Here is a 15,733-nt window from a genome sequence, read left to right as displayed (position 1 = left end):
ACAACTTAATAGCAGCTCGCTGCCTTAATCAGCTGACCCAGAGGGTGGGGTTCAGAGTGTTCGGAGTTCAAGATGGTCACAAACGGATGTTGTGTTTGTCTGAGAAGTTTGTGTTGCTGATTCGAATGTTTGCATTTACAGGGTGCTGTCTCCAGAGCGACCCATAAGACCTGTTCCTTCCTGCAAGACAAATTCTTGATAAACTCGTTGCATTCTATCAATGAGTTTGGGAAATGGACCACTGATCTGCTGTACAAGAAATTCATGCCCAGTGCTGTGTGTGACACTCTTCCCCTCTGTTCCAAGACCAAGAGGGACTCAGGTATGTATTGAAACCGCCAGTGATCTGTAACCCAAAGCAGGAGACATTCATTTTAAAATCACTATCCTTAAACTGGAGATTGGGGATAAATGGATATTGGAAACCATGGTCTTGCCCATCCCAAAAATGCTCCCCCAGTTTAACAGACCTTTGCAAGGTCTGCTATGATTCTCATCGTTGGCGGGATGGGAAAACTCCACCACCCACCACCCCCCCTCCATGTTTCCAATTCCGTTTCTCCTCCACAGATGGATAGACGCAGCTCCAACAACACTCAAGAAGCTTGACACCATCCAGGGCAAAGCAGCCCTGCTTGATTGGCACCCCATCCACAAATATTCACTCCCTCCACCACCGAAGCTCAGTAGCAGCAGTGTGTACCATCTACAAGATGCACTGCAGCAACTCATCCTTAGATAGCACCTTCCAAACCCACGACCACTTCCATCTAGAAGGACAAGGGCAGCAGACAGATGGGGAACACCACCACCTGCAAGTTCCCCTCCAAGCCACTCACCATCCTGACTTGGAAATATATTGGCCATTCCTTCGCAGTTGCTGGGTCAAAATCCTGGAATCTCCTCTGTAACAGCATTGTAGGTCAACCCACAGCACGTGGACTGCAGCGATTCAAGATGGCGGCTCACCACCACCTTCTCAAGGGGAACTATGGATGGGCAATAAATACTGGACCCAGCCAGTGATACCTATGAATGAGTCACCCAGATTTCCAAAGAAGATGGTGTAATTTAAAGTAAATTAATAAAATGTGGAACAGTAAGGTTGGCTCAGCAATGATGACCATGAAACTATCATTGATTGTTGTAAAAATCCATGTGGTTCATTAATGTTCTTTGTTAAGGCCAGAAACTCCTAAGGTTTTTCCTGAAGGTAGTTTCCACCCTAAGTTTTTAACATTTGATTTTGGCACAGTTGAGCATAACGTATTTCACTCCAGGTATGATTCAAGTGACACTCTAGGAAGCTTTTATCAAAGTTTATTTAAGAACACAGTTAGAATTTAACAAAAAGGATTAGCATAACTTTTGCTAATTACAAGAATTAAACGTGATACAGTATAAGCCTTAACAACCAGCTATCTCTGATGTTCCAAGTCAAACAACACCCCACAGACATACACTCCTACGTAAACTTGGTACAAAAAGTAAGTATGCCCACGTGATGCTGGATTTTACAGCTTTTTAACACCTGCTGAGAATTGCTCTTTGAATGTTGGATTCGAACTCTGATGTTCCCCAGTCCTGGAACATTCAGCACTCCTCTGGAGAGAGAGAGAGAGAGACTCCCTGTCTCCACCAACTGCTTACTAGCAACTCATAAACAGCAGAATTTCCAACTCCAGAGAGAGAAGGGAAAATAAGAGACACTGCTATCTGTTTCATGTCCAAACAGCATCTGAGAAAAATTAAAAATCCTTGGACTTTTGTGTGGGGAAAAAAAAAACTATCCCCATGGCATCACCCGATCAATCAATCACACTCCACCCAGCAATTCCAAAAGGATTATAAAATCCCAGGACACTGCATTAGGCCATAGCGTGATATCCATTATATTGCTGCAGTAAGAATTAGAGACACCAGCTGCAGACAACACGGTGCCAACAAAATGCCTGGAGCTATTGGAAAAATCAGCAGAGAAACATAATTAAAATACATTTCTTAAAGGCACAGTATGGTCACAATGTCCTTTTCAGGAAAGAAATCTGTTGTTCCTACCTAGTCTGGCCTACACGTGACTCCAGACCCACAGTCAGGTGGTTGACTCTGAACTGCCCTCTCACTGAGGTCAATTAGGGACGATTGTTGGCCTTTGCTCGTGACACCTACATCCTGTGAATAGAATACATTCGTTTTTAAATGTTCCAGCTGATAAATTGAAAGCATCCATTTATTGTTTGGCCAGGAAGAAACTGTTCGACTCTTGTCACTGTTTAATCTGAATTTCTCCCTCGATCCACAGTGCTGCTGATAATGGAATGTGGTATGTGTGATAACATAATGCAAGAGCTTCAATCAGCTCGGAAACGGCACAGGAGTGGACGTCCTTCTGTCAGAGGCCTGCAACCCGTATTCTGATGTCTCCAAATTGGTGGTGAGTCCTTTTTATTCATTTGTGGAACATGGGCGTCACTGGCCTAGCCCTATTTGCCCAAGGGCAGTTGAGAGTCAACCATATTGCTGTAGCTCTGGAGTCACATGTAGGCCAGACTGGGTAAGGACGGCAGATTTCCATCCCCAAAAGGCACAGTAAGAAGTCTCACAACACCAGGTTAAAGTCCAACAGGTTTATCTGGAGTCATGAGCCTTCAGAGCGCTGCTCCTGCCTCCCCACTCACCTGATGAAGAATCACAGAACCCACAGTGCAGAAAAGGCCCTTTGGCCCATTGAGTCTGCACCAACCACAATCCCACCTAAGCCCTACCCTATGTGCCTACATATTTTACCCGCTAATCCCTCTAACCTAAGCATCTGAGGACACTAAGGGGCAATTTTAGTGTGGCCAATCAACCTAACACACACATCTTTGGACTGAAGGAGCAGAGCTCCGAAAGTTCGTGACTCCAAATAAACCTGTTGGACTTTAACCTGGTGTTGTGAGACTGTGCCTACCCCAGTCCAATGCCGACATCTCCACATCGTCCCTAAAGGGAACCAGGTGGGTTTTTCCGACAGTGGTTTCACGGTCATCAGTAGATTCTTAATTCCAGATTTTTTTTTATTGAATTCAAATTCCACCATCTGCAGTGGCAGGATTTGAACCCGGGTCCCCAGAACATTCGCTGAGTTTCTGGATTAATGGCCTAGCGATAATACCACTAGGCCATCGCCTCCCCTACTTGTAAGAAGGCATTAAAAGGGGTACTGTATAAATAATGAGATCAGATGATGTACGGGGTTCCACTAATCTGTGAAATGGATAACGTGGGCAGGATTTTATGGCCTCGCTCAAGCCAGGCTGGAAAATCGCATCCGAGGACAACAGACATTTCCATTGTCTGTTCCTCACCCGTTCCGATTCTGTAGCAGGCGGGACAGTAGAATTCCAGCGAGTGTGCCTGATTAAAATGTGCAACACTTAGCAACACAAAGCTTCCCTGCCTAACTCAAATTTAGGCACAGAAAGGCCATTTTGGATCAGTAAGCATTCCTGGCAGTATTGGTCCATCAGTGTCGGTGATAATGATGTTGGATAAACACACCTCGCCTTCATCTGCACACTTACTCTTTGTACAGGATTCCTCCCCACTGCTCAATGGATTCTTCCATCCATCTCCAATACTCTTCCTCCACCTGGATCTCTCTCTCTCACTCTTGACTAGCAAACAGGAAACAGAGAAATGGATCATGTTCTGGGTTAGCCTGATGGGATGCCACAGGAATCAGTGCCGGGTGTCAACTATTTCCAGTCTATATCATTGCCATACATGAGGGGTTGGAGATCTGGTCGCTATGTTTGCTGATGGTACAATGTGAGATAGCAGAGAATGTTGTGCAGGGGACATAAGGGTCTGCAAAGGGAAATAGATGGTATTGCTGAAAGAAAAGAGACTTGTCAAAGTTTTTCATCTTCTACTCTTCAGGACATCAGATCATAAGATATAAGAGCAGGATTAGGTCATTGAGTCTGCCCCGCCATGGCTGATAAGTTTCTCAACCCAATTCTCCCAACTTTTCCCAGTAACTTTTGACTCCCTTACCGATCAAGAACCGATCTATCTCTGCCTTAAATACACTCAGTGACCCGGCCTCCTCTGTGACAACGAATTCCACGGATTCACCAAACTCTCTGGCTGAACAAATTCCCCCTCATCTCAGTTCTAAAGTGTCGTCCCTTTACTCTGAGGCTGTGCCACTTAGATCCAAGTCTCTCCGACTAATGGAAACATCTTCCCCACTTCCACTCATCCAGGCCTCTCAGTATTCTGTAAGTTTCAATGAGAACACCCCCCTCATCCTTCTAAACTCCGTCGAGTACAAACCCAGAGTCCTCAAATGTTCCTCATATGTCAAGCCTTTCATTCCCGGGATCATTCTCCTGAGCATTTTGCAGGAATACCAGTATGGGGGAAGACAACAATTTATACTGCGTTGGAAGAGAATACTGATTGGTTAGCATTGGCCATGAGGTACAGGCTGGGCGCAACTATGTTGCGCTCAGTTCTAATGAAGACATTGGATGGGATTGTCCATCCATGCTCATCCTGAAACTGGAAAGTCCCACCGAGGTCAACGGACCTTTCCATGGTCCACCCCTCGCCTGCTACGATTTCCATGGTGGGCAGAACGGAGCTGTATAACCCGGTAGCAGCGTGACACAAGGTTGCACATTGTGAGGCCTTTCTTACCCTGGCCAATATTTCATCGAGCAATATCTCATCGTTTCCTTCCCTCCAGCCAAACACAACTGACCTCCAGCAGTTACTGGCTCCCCTGTCCCATTCCCCTCGACCTTTTAAACTACTGGCCACATGGCCACAGAGCTCAGACAGCCCACCCTCCAGCACAGTGGGGCGTGATGACAACCGTAAGCCCACCCTATTGACATTTTGTCTGAGCATGTTACCAAGGTGGGCCCAGATATCAATCTGTTGCTGTTTTGTGAGTATGGAACCCACCTTGGCACCCTGGCATCTTATTCAGCCCCATTTTTGTCTGTGCCAGCAATTGCCTAAGCTCTGAACCTTCTCCTCATTCCTCTCCAACTTTGTACCACTCTTTTCTCCTTCCAAGATGCCTGTTCTGTGACCATACTTTAGTCCATTTGCCCTACTATTAGCTTGATGTCAAATCTTGATTTTAGACATTCTTGTGAAGCACCTTGCTACATTTAGTTATGTTAAAGATGCTACAATAATTACTCCATAAATAAATAATTGTTTGTCTTTTTTTTTCTCCTTGCTTTGTGTTTTTGTTTTATCACTGTTGTATAAACCGCTTAAAGAACGAAGAACAAAGAACAGTACAGCAAAGGAACAGGCCCTTCGACCCAACAAGCCTGTGCTGAACAGGACACCTTTCTAAAGGCCTTTGCCTCTACCCAGTCCATATCTCTCTATTCCCTGCCCACTCAAAGAATCATAGAATCCCTATGATGAAAAAGGAAGCCATTTGGCCCATTGAGTCTGTGCCTACAACAATCCCATCTCAGCCCTATCCCCGTAACCCCACGTATTACCCCTGCTAATCCCCCTGAACCTAAGGGGCAACTTAGCAGGGCCAATCCCCCTAACCTACGCATCTTTAGACACTCAGAGGCAATTTAGCATGGCCAATCCACTGAACCTACACATTTTTGCTAAATTGCCCCTTAGTTTTTGGACACTAAAGGGCAATTTAGCATGGCCAATCCACCTGACCTGCACATCTTTGGACAATAAATCATCCCTTAGTGTCCAAAGATGTGTAGGTTTGGGGGATTGGCCGTGCTAAATGGCCAATCCACCTAAGCGGGATTCTACAGCCTTGTTCTCTTTAAAACCTGCGCGAGGTCAATGGACCTTTCTATTGTGCACCCCTCACCCGTTGCGATTCCCGTGGGTGTGAGATGGTAAAATTCCGGCTTTAGTGAGAGAGAGTTTAGCAGGATAAACACATTAGAGTTATGGGGATAGGATCTGTGTGGGATTGTTGTCGCTGCAGGCTTGAGGGGCCAAATGATGACCTCTTGCACGATAGGAATTCTATGACTCTAAACTGGAAGGAAACCCTTGCAGACATGGGGAGAATGTGCAAACTCCACACAGACATCACCTGAGGCCAGAATTGAACCTGGGTCCCTGGCGCTGTAAGACAGCAGCGCTAACTGCTGTGCCAGCCCATTCTGTATCTGATGCTTTTTAAATGGTCCTATTGTACCTGCTTCTACCACCTCCTCTGGCAGCATATGCCAGGCAGTAACCACCCTCTGTGTAAAAACCCTTGCCTCTCACATCTGCTTTAAACTTGCTCCCTTTCACCTGAAAGCCATGTCCCCGAATCATTGACACTTCTACCCTGGGATAAAAGACTCTGACTATCCATTCTGTCCAAGCCTCTCATCATTTTGTACCAATCATTTGGTAGGGGATGGGAGGGTCCAAGGCATTGATAGGAGGTTCTGTGGGCAGAGGCGTGACTCCAGGATGGTGGTCTGCCTCCCTAGAGCAGGGGTAAAGGACATAACAGAAAGGGTAGAGGGAATTTTGAAAGGGGAGGGGACCCAGGCAGAGGTAATAATACACATAGGGGAGGGGGACATAGGAAGGAGGAGTAGGGTAGAGGTCCGTAGGCAATTTAGGGAGTTGGGGTCCAAACTAAAGAGCAGGACCTCCAGGGTGGCACTCTCTGGGTTGCTGCCTAGTACCAGCAGGGCTAAGAATGACGAGATCATGCAGCTGAATGCATGGTTGAGGGATTGGTGTAGGGTAGAGGGCTTTACTTTTGTGGACCACTGGGAGGTACTTATGAGAGAAGGGCAACTGTACAGGAGGAGTGGGGAGAATTTGAATGGGAGGGGAACTAGTGTCTTAGCGGGGAGGTTAGCTGGTGTGTTTAGGAATGGTTTAAACTAATAGGGAGGGGGGGTGGGGATGTGGCTGGGAGAGAGTTGGGCAAAAGGAAAATTATCACGGAGAAGGAGGTTCCGAAGGACACTCGTGGGTTGAACTGCGTCTGTTTCAATGCGAGGAGTGTGACAGGAAAAACGGATGAGCTTAGGGCCTTGATGTTTGTGAGGAAGTTAGATGTGGTGGCTGTAACGGAGACGTAGTTACATGAAGGGCAGGACTGGCAGCTGAATGTTCCTGGGTACAAGTGTTTTAGGTGTGACAGAGGAGGGTTGAAGAGAGGTGGAGGGGTGGCACTGTTAGTAAAGGAGAACATCACAGTAGTGCAGAGGGAGGACAATATGGAAGAGATAGGGATTGAGTCATTGTGGGTGGAGTTGAGGAATAAAAAGGGAGGGATTACGATGCTAGAGGTATACTATAGGCCACCCAACAGCCCGAGGTCAGTGGAGGAAGGCGTTTGCAGGGGCATTTTGGATAGGTGCGGGAAGAATAGGGTGGTTGTAGTGGGTGACTTTAATCTTCCTGGAGTGGATTGGAGGGGGCCTAGAGCTGGGGGTACGGAGGGAGAGGAGTTTGTAAAATGTGTTTTGGAAGGGTCTCTAGAGCAGTATGTAACTAGCCCAACTAGGGAAGGGGCTATACTGGATTTAGTGTTGGGTAATGAGCCGGGGCAGGTGGTTGAGGTTGAGGTAGGCGAACATGTGGCTAACAGTGACCACAAGTCCGTCTACTTTAGGATAAAAATGGAAAGGGATGAGTGCTGGCCAAACGGGAGAGTGCTGAACTGGGGAAAGGCGAGCTATAGCTGGATTAGGAGGGAGCTGCAGGACACTGATTGGGAGGGACTGTTAGCTGGCAAGTCCATGGTTGGCAAGTGAGAGGCTTTTAAGGGCAAAATGAAAATGTTGCAGGAGAGGTGTGTCCGGTTAAGCGGAAGGATGGGAAAGGTAGGATTAGAGAGCCGTGGATTACAGGGGGTATCGAAGACTTGGTCAGGAAGAAGAGGGAGGCGTATGTTAGGTCGAAACAACTGGGTACAGAGAGTGCGCTGGAGGAATATAGAGTAGGAGGGAGCTAAAAAGGGGAGTTAGAAGGGCGAAGAGAGGGCATGAAATGGCTTTGGCTGGTAGGATTAAGGAAAATCCAAAGGCATTTTATTTCTATATTAGGAGCAAGAGAGTAGTTAGAGGGAAAATTGGTCCTCTTAGGGACAAAAGTGGGGAGTTATGTATTGAGTCGGAGGGAATGGGGGAGGTCCTGAATGAATACTTTGCGTCGGTATTCACGAAGGAGAGGGGTTCGGTGTCGTGCAGTGTCTTGGAGGGAGCTGTGGATCAGTGGCAGGAAATATCTATTACGAGGGAGAAAGTGCTAGGGCTTTTAGGTAGCGTAAGGACGGATAAAGCTCCGGGGCCTGATGGTATTCATCCCAGGCTGCTTAGGGAGGTGAAAGATGAAATTGCTGGGCTTCTGGCGCAAATCTTTGTGTCTTCTTTGGACACAGGTGAGGTCCCAGAAGACTGGAGGGTAGCAAATGTGGTACCGCTGTTTAAAAAAGGTAGTAGGGATAACCCTGGAAATTATAGACCGGTGAATTTGACATCGGTGGTAGGGAAATTAATGGAAAAAATACTTAGGGGTAGGATGTATGAGCATTTGGAGCGTTGCGATCTGATTAGGGATACGCAACATGGCTTTGTTAGAGGGAGGTCTTGCCTTACAAATCTGGTAGAATTCTTTGAGGAGGTGACAAAAACGGTTGACGATGGGAGAGCCGTTGATGTCATCTATATGGATTTCAGTAAGGCGTTTGACAAAGTCCCTCACGGTAGGCTGGTAGAAAAGGTTAAGGCGCATGGGATACGAGGTCGGGTAGCTAGGTGGATTGAGAACTGGCTGGGCAGTAGGAGACAGAGGGTAGTTGTTGAGGGGACCTTTTCGGGCTGGAGGCCAGTGACCAGTGGTGTGCCGCAGGGCTCAGTACTGGGACCTCTCCCCTTTGTAGTATACATAAACGACTTGGAAGAGAGCGTACGTGGTATGATCAGCAAGTTTGCGGATGACACCAAGATGGCAGGGTTGGCAGATACTGAGGTGGAATGTCAGGTGATACAGCAGGACATAGATAGGTTGGTACATTGGGCAGATAGGTGGCAGATGGAATTTAATCCTGACAAATGCGAGGTGATGCATTTTGGAAGGAATAATGCAGAGAGGAGCTACGTGATAAAAGGTAGACCAATTAGGAGTATAGAAATACAGAGGGACCTGGGAGTGCAGGTTCACAAGTCTATGAAGGTTGCGACACAAGTGGAGAAGGTTGTGAGGAAAGCTTATGGAATGCTAGCCTTTATAGGAAGGGGTATAGAGTATAGGAGCTGCCGTTTAATGCTTCAGTTGTACAGAACGTTGGTTAGACCGCATTTGGAGTACTGCGTCCAGTTCTGGTCGCCTTACTACCGGAAGGACGTGGAGACTCTGGAGAGGGTGGAGAGGAGGTTTACCAGGATGTTGCCTGGCATGGAAGGACTGAGTTACGAGGAAAGGTTGGAGAAACTGGGACTTTTCTCCTTGGAAAGACGGAGATTGAGGGGAGACATGATAGAGATATATAAGATACTGAAGGGAATAGATAGAGTCAATAGTGAGAGGCTGCTCCCTAGACTGGATACAATTACGAGAGGTCATGATCCAAGGGTGAGAGGGGAGAAGCATAATTTGGATGTGAGAGGAAGGTTCTTCACGCAGAGGGTCGTGGGGGTATGGAACGCACTACCGAGTAGGGTGGTGGAGGCAGGAACGTTGGACTTGTTTAAGGTTTACTTAGATAGACACATGAGCGAGACAAGGATGGAGGGTTATAGTAGGGGGTATTAAATAGGGTCAGAGCCTCGGGACGACACCGGAAATGCAGACTTATATGTTAACGTTTTTGTCTTTTTATTCCGCAGGTGGAGGTCCACCTTGTTGTCAAACAGGGGGCATGCACACGGTGGGTCGTGTGTGGGCTGCTCTTGGAGGTTCTGGGAGTGGCCTAGTACTTCGTGTCGGTGTGTGTGCTTGAGCCTGGACCAGTAGACGGGCGCCGCAACAGCTCAGTGACTAGCACTGCTAGCTGTGCAGATACATGGATTTGGGCCTGTGTCTGTGGGAGTTTGCGCATTCTCCCTGTGGTTGCGTGGGTTTCCTCCGGGCGCTCCGGTTTCCTCCCGCACCCCAAAGATGTGCTCTTAGGCTGATTGGTATATCAAATTGACCCTGAATCTGGCTAAGTTAGGGGTCCCACTCGCAGACATGCAGGGCAGGGTAGGTGTGGGAGGATGCGGCGGCACGGGCTCGTTGGGCCGAAGGGCCTGTTTCCCGTGCTGGGTTGTTCTTTGTTCATCTTTGTTCTTTGTATCCAGCAGGCCGCCCCCTCAGGCTCTATTCAAATGAAGTTATTAGTTAGGTTAGGTTGGAATTAGCTGACTTTTTCTCATTTACTCTGGTTCTTACAGTGTGAAGACTTCATTCGGTCCAATAAACCCACACTCAGCAGTCTTCTTGAGAAGCAGAAGGAAAGAGAACTTTGTGGGGCATGCGTATGAAGGTTCGGTCACTCTCCACGTTGAGAATGGACATCAGACAGAGAGTTTGATGTGATCATTCATGTGATGGGCTAGCACAGAATTAGTGGGCCGAATTGCCTCCTTTTGTGCAGTATTGTTTTAGGTTTCGATATTTTCTTCTTTAAAATCAAATTTCTGCTCTGTGACAAATCTGATACAGAATGTGAAGATGACTGGTGATATCAGGTTCAGATGCTCCATCTCAGTCAAACGACCTGTCGACATCAGCTCGCTTGGAGAATAGCCACTTTGTCAGGGTATCAGAAATAAAGAAAATCCTTAGTACTGACCCTCTGACAGTGCAGCACTCCCTCAAAACTGACCCTCTGATAGTGCAGCACTTCCTCAGTACTGACCCTCTGACAGAACATAGAACATTACAGCGCAGTACAGGCCCTTTGGCCCTCGATGTTGTGCTGACCAGTGGAACCAATCTAATGACCCTCTCACCCAAACTATTCCAATGTTATCCATATGCCTATCCACTGACCATCTGAACGCCCTTAAAGTTGGCGAGTCCACAACTGCTGCAGGCAGGGCACTCCACGCCCTTACTACCCTCTGAGTAAAGAACCTACCTCTGACATCCGTCCTATAACTATCACCCCTTAATTTAAAGCTATGTCCCCTCGTGTTAGGCATCATCCGAGGAAAAAGGCTCTCACTGTCCACCCTATCCAATCCTCTGATCATCTTGTATGTCTCAATTAGGTCACTCGTAACCACCTTCTCTCTAACGAAAATAACCTCAAGTCCATCAGCCTTTCCTCATAACACCTTCCCACCATACCAGGCAACATCCTGGTAAACCTCCTCTGCACCCTTTCCAATGCCTCTGCATCTTTCTTATAATGTGGCGACCAGAACTGTATGCAATACTCCAAGTGCGGCCGCACCAGAGTTTTGTACAGTTGTAACATGACCTCATGGCTCCGAAATTCAGTCCCTCTACCAATAAAAGCTAACACACCGTATGCCTTCTTGGCAACCTTATCAACCTGGTTGCCAACTTTCAGGGAGCTATGTACATGTATCCCGAGATCTCTTTGCTCGTCAACACTAAGAGTCCTTCCATTAGCCCTATATTCTGTACTCCTGTTACTCTTACCAAAGTGAATCACTTGGTATTAAACTCCATTTGCCACCTCTCGGCCCAGCTCTGCAGCTTATCTATGTCCCTCTGCAAACTGTAACATCCATCCTCACTGTCTACAACTCCTCCGACTTTGGTGTCGTCAGCAAATTTACTAATCCATCCTTCTACACCCTCGTCTAGGTCATTTATAAAAATGACAAACAGCAGTGGCCCCAAAACAGATCCTTGAGGTACACCACTTGTAACTGAAGTCCAGGTTGAATATTTCCCATCAGCCACCCACCCTCTGTCTTCAGTTAGCCAATTCCTGATCCAAACTGCTAAATCACCCTCAATCCCATGCATCTGCATTTTCTGCAGTAGCTTACCATGGGGAACCTTATCAAACGCTTTGCTAAAATCCATATACACCACGTCAACTGCCTTACCCTTATCCACCTCTTTGGTCACCTTTTCAAAAAACTCAATAAGGTTTGAGGCACGACCTACCCTTCACAAAACTGTGTTGACTATCCCTAATCAATTTATTTCTCTCTAGATGATTATAAATCCTATCCCTTATTATTCTTTCCAAAACTTTACCCACAACAGAAGTAAGGCTCACTGGTCTATAATTCCCAGGATGGTCTCTACTCCCCTTCTTGAACAAGGGGACAACATTTGCTATCCTCCAGTCTTCCGGCACTATGCCTGTGGCCAATGACGACATGAAGATCAAAGCCAAAGGCTCTGCAAGCTCCTCCCTAGCCTCTCAGAGAATCCTAGGGTAAATCCCATCCGGCCCAGGGGACTTATCCATTTTCATACTCTCAAGAGTTGCTAACACTTCCTCCTTGTGTACCTCAATCCCGTCTAGTCTACAACCTGGTATCGCAGTATTCTGCTCGACTACACTGACTTTTTCCTGCGTGAATACTGACGAAAAATACTCATTCAGTGCCTCTCCCATCTCTTCAGGCTCCACGCACAACTTCCCACTGCTGTCTCTGACTGGCCCTAATCTTGCCCTAACCAATGTTTTATTCTTGATATACCTGTAGAAAGCTTTAGGATTCTCCATGATCCTACCCGCCTAAGTCTTCTCATGTCCTCTTCTAGCTCTTCTTAACTCTCTCTTTAGCCCCTTCGTGGCTAATTTATAACTCTCCAGTGCCCTAACTGAGCCTTCACATCTTATCTTTACATAAGCCTCCTTCTTCCTCTTCACCAGAGATTCAACTTCCTCTGACAGTGCGGCGCTCCCCTCGGCGCTGACCCTCTGACAGTGCGGCGCTCCCCTCGGCGCTGACCCTCTGACAGTGCGGCGCTCCCCTCAGCGCTGACCCTCTGACAGTGCGGCGCTCTTTCATGAGATTCATGAGAGGGGATAACGTTGAGAATCGTGACCCGGTTCACTGCTTCCTCCATCTTGTAAAAAGGGCAAAGTGTACTCTTTCACGGATCTCTCTGAGAGTTCTATCAGCTGTAGGACGAAGCCACAGCCAATACCTTTCTTATGTATTTACTCACAGCAACTGTCTCTCTGTATAAGACAGCTGAGTATTCAATTACTTGGACCAGACAAGTGCACTTGGGGACCATCGTACTGGTGCTCTCAACCGGAAGCTGCCAACGAGTGTCAGGTAAGCTTCACTTCTGTTTTTCGGTAAATTTATTTATGGGGTCTGGGCATCGCTGGCTGGGATCAGCATTTATTGCCCACGCCCAGTTGCCCCTCCAGTGGGTGAGCCGCCATCTTGAATGCGGTGCAGTCCTGGAGGCATTGGTAACATCTAAGGTGCTGCTAGGGAGGGAATCCCAGGATTTTGACCCAGCGAAGTGAAGCATTTATTGCCCATCCTTAGTTGTGCATTGAGGAGGTGATGGTGAGCCACCATCTTGAATTGCTGCCGCCCATGTGCTGTGGGTTGACCCACAATGCCGTTAGGGAGGGAATTCCAGGATTTTGACCCAGCGACTGAAGGAATGGCCGATATATTTCCAAGTTGGGTTGGTGTGTGGCTTGGAGGGGAACTTGCAGGTTATGGTGTTCCCGTATATCTGCTGCCCTTATTGTTTCACTGATCATGGGTTTGGAAGGTGCTGTCTAAGGAACCTTGGTGAGTTGCTGCAGTGCATCTTGTAGATGGTACACACTGCTGCTACTGTTTGTCATAGAGTCATACAGCCCATCGAGTCTACACCGACAATAACCACCACTAAAGTTGCGCTAATCCCATTTTCCTGCACTTGTCCCATATCCTTGAATGCTATGATATTTCGCACGCTCGTCCAAATGTGTTTTATAGGTTATGAGGATTCCGGCCTCCACTATCTTCCCAGGCAGTGCATTCCAGATTCCCACCACCCTCTGAGTGAAAGAACTTTTTCTCAAATCACCTCGGAATCTCTCATCTCTTACCCTCAAAATATTCTTCCTTGTCGATGGTGGAGGGAGTGAATGTTTGTGAATCAAGCAGGGCTGATTTGTACTGGATGGTGTCGAGCTTCTTGAGTGTTGTTGGAGCTGCACCCATCCAGGCAAGTGGGGAGTATTCCATCACACTCCTGACTTGTACCTTGTAGTTGGTGGACAGGCTTTGGGGGAGTCAGGAGGTGAGTTACTCTCTGCAGGATTCCCAGCCTCTGACCTTCTCTGGTAGCCACAGTATTTATATGGCTGGGTTCAGCTCAGTTTCTGGTCAATGGTAACCCCCAGGATGTTGATAGTTGGGGGGATTCAGCGATGGCAACGACATTGAATGTCAAGTGGTGATAGTTAGATCCTGTCTTGTTGGAAATGGTCATTGCCTGGCACTTGTGTGGCACAAATAATGAATGATAATGATCAATGATTTATAGACCACAGATAATGGATGATGATCAAGCCTGATTTAAAGGCTGCATGTTGCATTGATTACTATTTAGCTTATTCATTACTTGCCAATTTTTTTCCACAAAACTGAGAGGGCTGCAAATATTCTCTCCTTTTATTCTGATCATGGCTAATTCCTGACTTAGTACTAAAAGGATTTTCCATATGTACTCAGTAGTTATCACTGAAATGTGTAACCAGTCCATACTATCCATAAAACATAGGAGCAGAGTTTGCATATTTTCCCTGTGTCTGCGTGGGTTTCCTCCAGGTGCTCCAGTTTCCTTCCACAGTCCAAAGATGTGCAGTTTAGGTGGATTGGCCATGCTAAATTGCCCCTTAGTGTCCAAAGATGTGCATATTTGGTGGATTGGCCATGCTAAATTGCCCTTTAGTATCCAAAGATGTGCAGGTTAAAGGGATTAGTGGGGTAAGTGTGTGGGGTTATGGGGATAGGGCAGAGGGGTGGCCTGGCTGGGCTCTTTGGGAGAGCTGGTGCAGTCACGATGGGTCAGATAGCTTCCTTCTCCACTGTGGGGATTCTATGATTTAATTCTTCATAGTGCTTTGTATATATTTTGTGAACTGACCACAAACTACAGGAATCAGTACAGAGACCAAGGAATTTTGGAAAATAACCGCAAATGGATTATTTCTAGGGCCACTTCCTTAAGTACTCTGGGATGAAGACTGTCAGAACTTGGAGGTTTATCTGCCTTTAATCCCATCAATTTCCCCCAAACCATTTTTCTACTAATGCTGATTTCCTTCAGCTCCTCACTTCAACTTCTGGTACACTATTCAGCCCTTCCTTTGTGAAGACTCAAGCAAAGTACAAATTTAATTCCTCGGTCATTTCTTTATTCCCTGTTATGAATTCTCCCTTTTCTGAATGTAAGGGGCCTACATTAGCTTTTGTCAACCTTTTTCTCTTTACATATCGATAGAAACTTTTACCATCAGTTTTTAGATTCCCCGCTAGCTTACTTTCATACTCTATTTTCCCTTTCTTAGTCAATCCCTTGGCCCTCCTTTGTTGAATTCTAAAGCGTTCCCAATCTTCTGGGCTTTTTCTTGCCAATTTGTACATTTCTTCCTTGAATCTGATATGATCTCGAATTTCCCTTGTAAGTCAAATTCTACATTAGTGAGCAGTAATGAGCTTCAGGAAGTAGGAAACAATTTCGAGAAGGATTTTGCCTTCATCACGCCATTCTAAAGAGCATAACTGTACATATGCACCACTCCTGCTCTCATTATTATTTTCCCCATTATTATTTTAAT

General features: G+C 46.7%; 1 pseudogene across 1 annotated transcript in view; it reads left to right on the top strand.

Annotated features, from left to right (window-relative positions):
* Positions 1–15,733, top strand: part of LOC145361248 (prosaposin-like) — a 50,495-nt pseudogene that overhangs the window by 33,443 nt on the left and 1,319 nt on the right. The window contains exons 7-10 of the transcript XR_013889820.1: positions 142–322; positions 2,303–2,434; positions 10,389–10,472; positions 13,107–13,217. The product of XR_013889820.1 is annotated as a prosaposin-like (transcript). The remainder of the gene's footprint in view (positions 1–141; positions 323–2,302; positions 2,435–10,388; positions 10,473–13,106; positions 13,218–15,733) is intronic.

Source organism: Carcharhinus amblyrhynchos, chromosome 34, assembly GCF_965287045.1.
Source record: "Carcharhinus amblyrhynchos chromosome 34, sCarAmb.v2.hapA, whole genome shotgun sequence".
Lineage (NCBI taxonomy): Eukaryota > Metazoa > Chordata > Chondrichthyes > Carcharhiniformes > Carcharhinidae > Carcharhinus > Carcharhinus amblyrhynchos.
The sequence above is the reverse complement of the archived record's forward strand: the minus strand, read 5'-3'. Positions and strand labels throughout refer to the sequence as shown.